The following is an 8,319-nucleotide window of genomic DNA, read 5'->3' as shown; positions in this document are numbered from 1 at the left end:
CTGACAGATGCTAATGGAATTTGCCTGCCATGGAAAATTTAATAAATGGTCAAGGTTATTTCATGTTGATGCAAACTAAAAGGAGTGATATTTGTGTAAATTCTTTTAACCAGTGGGCAAAGTAAGTCAGCATGAAAGGTGCTATACTATTACATTAAAAATCTTGCATAACCATACTTAAAAGACATGTTAAGGATGGGATATTTTTTCCCTTAGGAAAACTCTTCCAATTTATTGTTGACTGTTGATAATGTGCTTGAACAAAAAAAACGCAAGAAAACATATAAGTAAAAAATTAACTATAATTAAAAGAGTGCCTGTACTTGAAATACAGTTTGGAAATGGGATACGTGTTGACTCTTACATGGATAAAGCAACCAATTATTTTTTTCTCATAAAAATGCTCATTATAGTCACCTTTTAATAGCATATAACAAAATAACTAAATCCACATGCGTGCCCACTCACACCTAGATATCAAGTAACCTCAGAATCTTGTCAGAGAACAGAAAACTCTAAGTCCAAAAATACATACCTTTTCCTCCATTTAATGCTAATTTCTCAGTGACTGACGTGGTCCTATCTTCTTACACTCTCCTACATCTCATTATCTAGAGCCAAATGCTCATTTTATGCAAGAGGCACCTTAACCTCACCAACCATAACAAGGCCCATCTCCAAGGCCTTTTCTTTCAGCAGCATCAAGGAGCCTCATAGCCCACAGCAAGCCATCATCTGCGCATTCAGATTCAAGTAGGTAGCCTGTTGCTTGGAAAGACTCGCTGCTGTGAGGGAATCAAGTAGCTACAACTGTTGAGGAAGCAGGACAGGAGGGATCTGGGGCAACAGAGGCCAAGGGGCGAGTGCACTGTGGGCGCACTTAGTAGAAGTTGCTGTTGGTGTTTTTCCTGCAACACTTTTCTTCTCTCTTAATTTTCAGAAATAGTTTCTTCAGTCACCAAGCTTGAGAAAGTAGGTAGTGCATGAAATGTTTCAAGCTTAACTTTATAAAGTATTTCTTCCCCATTTCTACTGTGATAAAATTAACATAGAAAGCCAAAAAAGGCTCCCAAACGTCCGACTAAGGAGGGCTGGCAAGGTGGCCTCTGTCCTCTGCCCTGAGACAGCAGCCACGACGCACACAAAATTACACCCCCAGGAGAGCACCGGCCTCTACCGTCCACCTTCAGCCAACCACGCGAGCGAAAGGAGGGGGTGCTCAGATCCCTGGGAAGAGCCTGCTCCTCCCACCCTTGAGGTTTCCTGAGGCCTGGACCCGCTCTGGGCGCGACAGGGAAACCTGCCATTTTTAAAAGCTACAAATTATGATCGCATGAAAAAGACATTTCCTGTTATTGATTTTGTTTATTTTTCTAAAAGAAAGACAAAAACTTCATGAGTTGTTGTTGCAATCCATACACTATTGACCATCTTGACGTTTTCTGAAAGGTAACAGACTCAGTTTTATATTATGCTTTATCATTCAGATGTGTGTCTCATCTAGTTCTCCCTTCACAGGATATTTCCAAATTGTATAGAGTTAGGTTTATAGAAACTGATATACTATGGAACTTACAAATACTGCTATTATTTTAAAGTCATAGCGAATTGCAATATGAGTAGGTATTAAGTACACATAGGAAGCGAACAAATGCCATAGTACACCTTGTTACAATCTTTAAAAATGTTGAATTTTTTCTTCAGTATACACAAAGATGTAAATGACATAAAACTCCTATAACATAACTTTTCTATATGCCACTAGATTGGTTATACTGTGAAACAATGGAAATAGTGTGTCATATTGGAAATAACAAGTTCTTTCAGAGTTAAGCACATTGTAATCTGAACCTCAGTAATGAATATGCAGGCAATATTACCCTGACACATTACTTGGCCCCTCTGAGCCTTCTCTCTTATCTTTCAAAAGTAAGAAACAGAACACGACTGTGGTCCAATATCAGTTATGTTAATTAAAATCACACACACAAAAGAGCACTGTATATTAACAAGGGTAATGCATCTGTAAGGAGATGAATGAAACTCATGAAAAGAAATATACTGTAGAGGGGAAAGAAAGTATGAATCAAGGATGAAGTGGGGGCACTAAAATAAAATAAGAGCCTGCTCACACCAGCCATGAGAGTGTAGTCTGTCTCTTTCTGCAGCTACCCCCATCATCACACAGTGGCTCCTGAACAAAGTGACATGGTGGCAAGAATAGAGGTTCTGCATGGGTTCCCCAACTAAACTTCCATTCCCCATGGCTGACCTGGTTACATGCACTCCTGAGTGGCCAACCCAGCAACAGCAGAGACCAACACTGAGCCCCTGATATAGCCCCATTCATGGGGTGATCAGCCAGCTACCTGGTAGCAGGTTGATTATATTAAACAGCTTCTTTTTTGGAAGGGGCATTATTTTGCCCTTATTGGAATAGACACTCTGGATACAGTTATGTCTTCCCTATATGTATTGCTTCTTCCAAATCGACTATTTGCAGACTTATAGATGCTTTGTCCACTGTCACAGTATTGCAAACAACATTGCTTCTAATCAAGGAACTCACTTGATAGGAAAAGAACTGTGACAATGGGTCTGTGCTTATAAAATTCACTGGTAATGCCATGTTCCCCACCACCCTGAAGTGGCTGTTTTGATAGAATAGAGGAATGTACTTTTGGACACTCAATGGCACTATCTTTCATGCTGGCATAAGGTTCTCCAGGAAGCTACCGGATAAACTCAATTCAATGTCCAATATATAGTGCCATTTGTCTGTTTAGGCAGGATACAAGGGTCTATCAAACTGGAAATGGGAGTGACATAGCTCACTATTACCCCTAATGACCCACTAGTAAAATTTTCTGCTTTCTATTTGCATAACTTTAAGCTCTGCTGTCTACAGGCTTTAATTCTAGAGTGAGAAATGCTTCCACCAGGAGACACAACAATGATTCCATTGAACTGGAAGTTAAGACTACCAGCCACTTTGGGCTCCTCATGCCTCTGAATCAACTGGCAGAGAAGGGAGTTATGGTGTTGTCTGGGTGATTAATTCTGATTACCAAAGAAATTGAACTGCTATTCCACAATAGAGGTAAGGAAGGATATATCTGGAATACGGGAGATCCCTTAAGATGTCCCTTAGTATTACCTCGCCTTGTGATTAAGGACAATTAAAAACTACAGCCCAATCCAGGCAGAACAACCCAGACCCTTCAGGAAAGATGGTTATGAGGGCATATGGAATACACAATGGATCATAAAAGAAGGTAATTATAAAATCTAGCTCTGACCATGTGATCAATTACAGAAATGAAAACTGTAATTGCTATGAGCATTTCCTCCTTATTTTGTTATGACTGTATTTGTGTGGGTATATATACACATATTAAGCAAATAATTATTTTCTTTTTTTCCTTTCTATTTCCTTATAATGTTATCTGAGATGTATTACCTTTATATTGATATTTAAGTAGTGCTAGTTTTATGTCATAGTATTTACATTATGAGATATCAGAGGAAGACTAAACATCACTCAAGGACTTTATCTCCTCTTCTGGGGAAAGGATTTTAGTGCTTTATTGGTTTTACATAGAATAGTTGTATTATATTAGGTAGAATTATGACCTTCATTTGGAGAATAAGTATGGTTTAAAAGGAGTCAGAGATTCCTTTCCTAGATGGCCCCCAATTACCATCTGGGCTTCAAATTAATGGTCAAAAGCTTTGCAATCAATAATCTCTAATCTTATACCTAGTTTGGAAGCTGCCTGTAAACTCTGCCAGTTCCTATTCCTGTGGTGTCTAGGACCATAAGAAAGATATTCTTAGGCTCTTCTCCAAAATCATGAATGTTTCTGGAATCCTGAAAAAACTTACAATCTTGGCCTGATGATAAACATAAGAACTAACAGAAGATTGCCCCCACCTTCATCATATCACTGCCATTAGAAAAGGTTTCATGGGTCCTTGATCAAAAAGTTAATCTCTATTCTGGGGGTTAGGGTTGTATATGTCTGTTAGATCAAGGTTTTTAACTGTGCATTACAATCTTCTTCATTCTTACAATGTTTTAATTTGCTTGATCCATCAGTTACTAAGAAATTTGTTTTAATTTTCACACAATGATATTAATGCTTTTTTTCCCCCTGTAGTTCTGTTAGATTTTGTTTTATAAATTGAAACAATATTATTATAATTAATTATACATATATAATTAAGTTTTTGGTGAATAACTTATCATTATATTATCTTTAATTCTAAATAATGTCTTTTGACACAACATCTGTTTAATCTTACTTTGATATGATTTTTGTCATTGTTATTACTGTTAGCACTTGGTATGCAATTTCTATCATTTAGTTTCAAAATTTCCCAGCCTCATGTTTTATATGAGCATGTTATAAAAGGCAAATGTCCTGATTTTACTTTATAGCCAACTTTTTAATCTAATTGGAAAAACTGATCTGATCTGTTTTCATTTATTTTTTCACTGATATATTCAAATTTGTATCTAATATCAATTTGTTTGCTTTTACTGCTAATTTATTAATATTTATTAATTTCTAGCTTTCCTTATCATCTGATATGAATAAGGTTTGTTATTTATTTCTTTGTGCTGGTAAATAGATTTTAACTTTTTCCTTTTTCAAGGATGTAGCCCTTTAAAAGTCCCAGAGGAAAACCAGGTGTTTTCTCCTTTCTTTACAACCTTAGTCCCTGTGTTAGTGATTTCCAAACTGAACTCTTCTCTGTGAAAGAACACCTGGGATCCATTCCCAAACTATGCAATACTCACTTCTAATAGTAATCATGCACTGCTAATATAATGAATGTACCAAAACTTAAAAATAAAAAAATGATATTTAAAATGAATGTAAATATATTGTTAAAATTTTTCGTTTGCAGCTACCTCGTGGAATATCTTATGCATCAGTTTCTCAGGGTGTACATATACATTACTTACCTTGGAAATTGATATATATTAGAAATACAACTATTTGCCAGAGAAGCTGTACATTATTATTGGGTATTGTCATTTTTCCTGTTTTCAGTGCCTTCTTCATCTTTGACCCTAAGCAGTTTCCCTTCATTTTCAAAAACTCAGTAATGATTTATATAAATAAATAGATAGATAGATAAATAAATATTAAAGGTCAAGCATATAGATTTATTTATGATAGTATTTCTAGCTCTTTTATTTTTTCCTAGGATTTAAATATCATTTTACCTTTAATATTTCTGAAAACTGAAGTACCTACTAAACTCCCTATATTAAGTATTACTTAAATCATACATTTTAGAAAACCAAAGCTATTAAATATATAGTGAAGACATGCCCCCCAAATACAAAGTAATAGTAGTAGCAAAAAAAAAAAAAAAAAAAAATCCAAACAAAAAATAAAAAACCCAGAAAAAATAATCCCTACAACTTATTTCCTACTTTGTCACTGATCTTCTTACTTTAACAATTCACATTTAAATGACTATATATCATTGGTTTAATTGAAAACTTTCTGGGAAGGGATAGAAACATCAACACAATATTCCTATGGTAATTATTTTAATCATTGTTATGACTGCTGAACATATGGTGTTTTAATATAATTGAGACATAATTGAATAGTTCTTGAGGCAAATGCTGAACACATAAATTTTTCGGCAACAGTTTTTAAAAGAACACTGGGTTCTGTTAATTTAACGGTAGTTCTTTTCCCTTCCACCACCTCTCTTCCTCCCTCTCTCCCTCAGCTTTTGTTTCCTCTTGCCTACTCTAGTGGTACCTGCGATAATGGAAAGAAATGCGGGTTTCGGAGAACTAGGATGCTTCAGGGAAAGAGCTAAGGACCGAGGGCTGCTGGAAGATGAGTGCCCTCCAGCTGGCTTTCGATCAACTCTGCCTCCCGGGTTTGGGGACCCGGGAAGTGAGTAGGTGGGGGGCAGCACTCCTGTGCAGCCAGCTGCTCCCATTCAGCAGGCCCCGCCTTTGCGGCCGCAGGCGCCCCTGGCCTTCCAGACTGCTGACCCCTAAAGCGGGCAGCGACGTCAAGCCCTGTGCCCTCTACCAAGAGGTAGAGCTGCGCGGAGTGTGTACTCATGCCCACCTCCGAGCACCTGGCCGAGATCTTGGGCAAGGCGAGGCTGCAGATGAAGGCCAAGACCAACACCTACATCAAGACTCCGGTGCAGGGCGAGGAGCTAGTGTTCATGGTCACTGGGCGGCCATCAGACGTGGCCACAGCCTGGAAGGAAATCATCTCAGCAACCCAGCACTTCCCCATGATGCGAGGCAGTCTTGGGGATGGCGCCTGCCCTGCCTGCCCAGGTGACCATTCTTGTGCCGACGCCCATCCTCGTGGTGGATCTGGTGGCGCGCGCCTAGGAGGCAACCATCGAGCGCGTCCAGCAGCAGCCAACACGTACATTATCACGCCGAGTCGCGACCGCTACCCGGTGTTCGGGATTATGGGAGGCCCAGACAACGTAGCACATGTAGCAGTGCGCACCGGCGAGACCCCGAGTACAACAGCAAAGGTGACTTCCTGGCAGGGAGCCCCGGGGCTGCACTACACAGCCGCTACTCAGAGGCTTGGCGGGTGCACCCGCGGGCCTGCAAGCCCCTCTCCACCTTCCGGCAGAATAGCCTGGGCTGCATCGGAGAGAGCGCAGTGGACTTGGCTTTGAGACCCACACCTTGGTGAGCAGGTATGTGTGTGTGGGGTGGGGGGGACTTTGGCTACAGTGGGGAACCTGTTTCCTGGCTACAGTGTGGGCAAGAAAGATGTGCACTATGGGGTGGCAGACACTATCCCCCGCTATGGGCGGGCCAGGAGAATGCCACACCCGCCTCAGTGCTCTTCTCCTCTGCCGCCTCCTCCTCCTCCTTCTCCTCCTGTTCCACCCAGGACATGGGTTGGGTACCCCAAGAGTGCACAGCTCTCCTGCCACCTCCTCGGAGCTAGAGCTGGCAGGAATCCCAGGACGCCCACCTGGAAAGGCACTTCAGGGCTTCTCCAAACTTAGGACTGGAGGCCTGCGAAGCCTAGTGTGGCCAGGATTGCGTGGTGTGCTTCTAGGGTGAGATGACTGCTAACCTCTTGCCCTGCGGCCACAAGCTGTGTCGCACGCAGTGTGCAGTACGCATCTATGAGAAGAAGGACCCCAAATGTCCTGTCTGCCACATCACAGCCACTGCAAGCCATCAGAATAGTCTTCTCTTTGTGATGTTTCCCCCTCCCTTCTAACCCCATTACCTTGAATGTCTGCAGGAATTCTGAAATTTCAGGTATGTGACCTGGTATGGGTCTTATTTCCCTCACTATGTTAGACACTCAGTCTGTCCCTCCAATCCAGAAATCGAGTTCTTTAGTTGTGAGAAAAATCTTTGCGTTATTTCATAGATAACTTCCTCCTCTCTTTTTTTCTCTTTTCTCTTTCTGGAATTCCTTTCTGTCAGATGTTGGAATTCCTGAATTAATCCTGCAATTTTCTTAAAATGTTCATCTTTTCTTATTGCTGTTTATTTGTTATATTTTCTGGAATATTTCCTCAAACTTTTACTTTTTATTTTTATTCTATTACAGTTGTCCAGATTTTCTCCCCTTTGCCTCCCACCACCAAGCCCTCCCCCCACTCCCACAGTCAATTCCCATAACGTTTTCCATGTCCATGGGTCATTCACATAAGTTCTTTTTCTAGTCCCTTCCCTTTCTTTCCAACATTCCCCCTCCTTTCTTCCCTCCGGCAGCTGTCAGTCTGTTCCATGTTTCCATGTCTCTGGTTCTGTTTTGCTCCTTGGTTTATTTTGTTTCTTAGATTCCTCTTATAAGTGAGATCACATGGTATTGGTTTTTTGCCAACTGGCTTATCTCACTTAGCATAATAGTCTCCAGTTCCATCCATGCTGTCACAAAAGGTATGAATTCCTTCTTTCTGCTGCATAGTATTCCATTGTGTAAATGTACCACAGTTTTTTAATCCAGTTATTAATAATGGCCACTTAGGTCATTCATAAAAACTTTGAATGAAATTTAAAGGCAAATGATTTCCAATCTATCTACCTAATCTACCCATCAAGTGTGAAAATGGAAAATTCACATTTCATACGTACAAGGTCCCAAAAAACCTCAACAGAAAGATGAACACTGAGGCTCCAGGAAACACAGAGGATCCTGGGAAGAAGCCCTGGTGAAAGAGAGGGTTGCTCCAGGACCACAGTCACACAGCAGGTCAAGAAAGCAGTCAAGTCTAGACCAAAACAGGAGCGGGGAGGGCTTCAGTAAAGAAATGAAAGGGAACTTCTCCTAACCTGAT

At 40.5% G+C, this 8,319-nt stretch overlaps 1 pseudogene; it reads left to right on the top strand.

Moving 5' to 3' along the window:
* Positions 1-5,797: 5,797 nt before the first annotated feature.
* LOC150021153 (RNA-binding protein MEX3A pseudogene) lies at positions 5,798-7,250 on the top strand (annotated as a pseudogene).
* Positions 7,251-8,319: the final 1,069 nt, after the last annotated feature.

This window comes from Furipterus horrens, unplaced genomic scaffold (genome assembly GCF_987537825.1).
Source record: "Furipterus horrens unplaced genomic scaffold, mFurHor1.1.pri manual_scaffold_1, whole genome shotgun sequence".
Taxonomy (NCBI): Eukaryota; Metazoa; Chordata; class Mammalia; order Chiroptera; family Furipteridae; genus Furipterus; species Furipterus horrens.
This window is presented reverse-complemented; position numbering and strand designations above follow the sequence as displayed.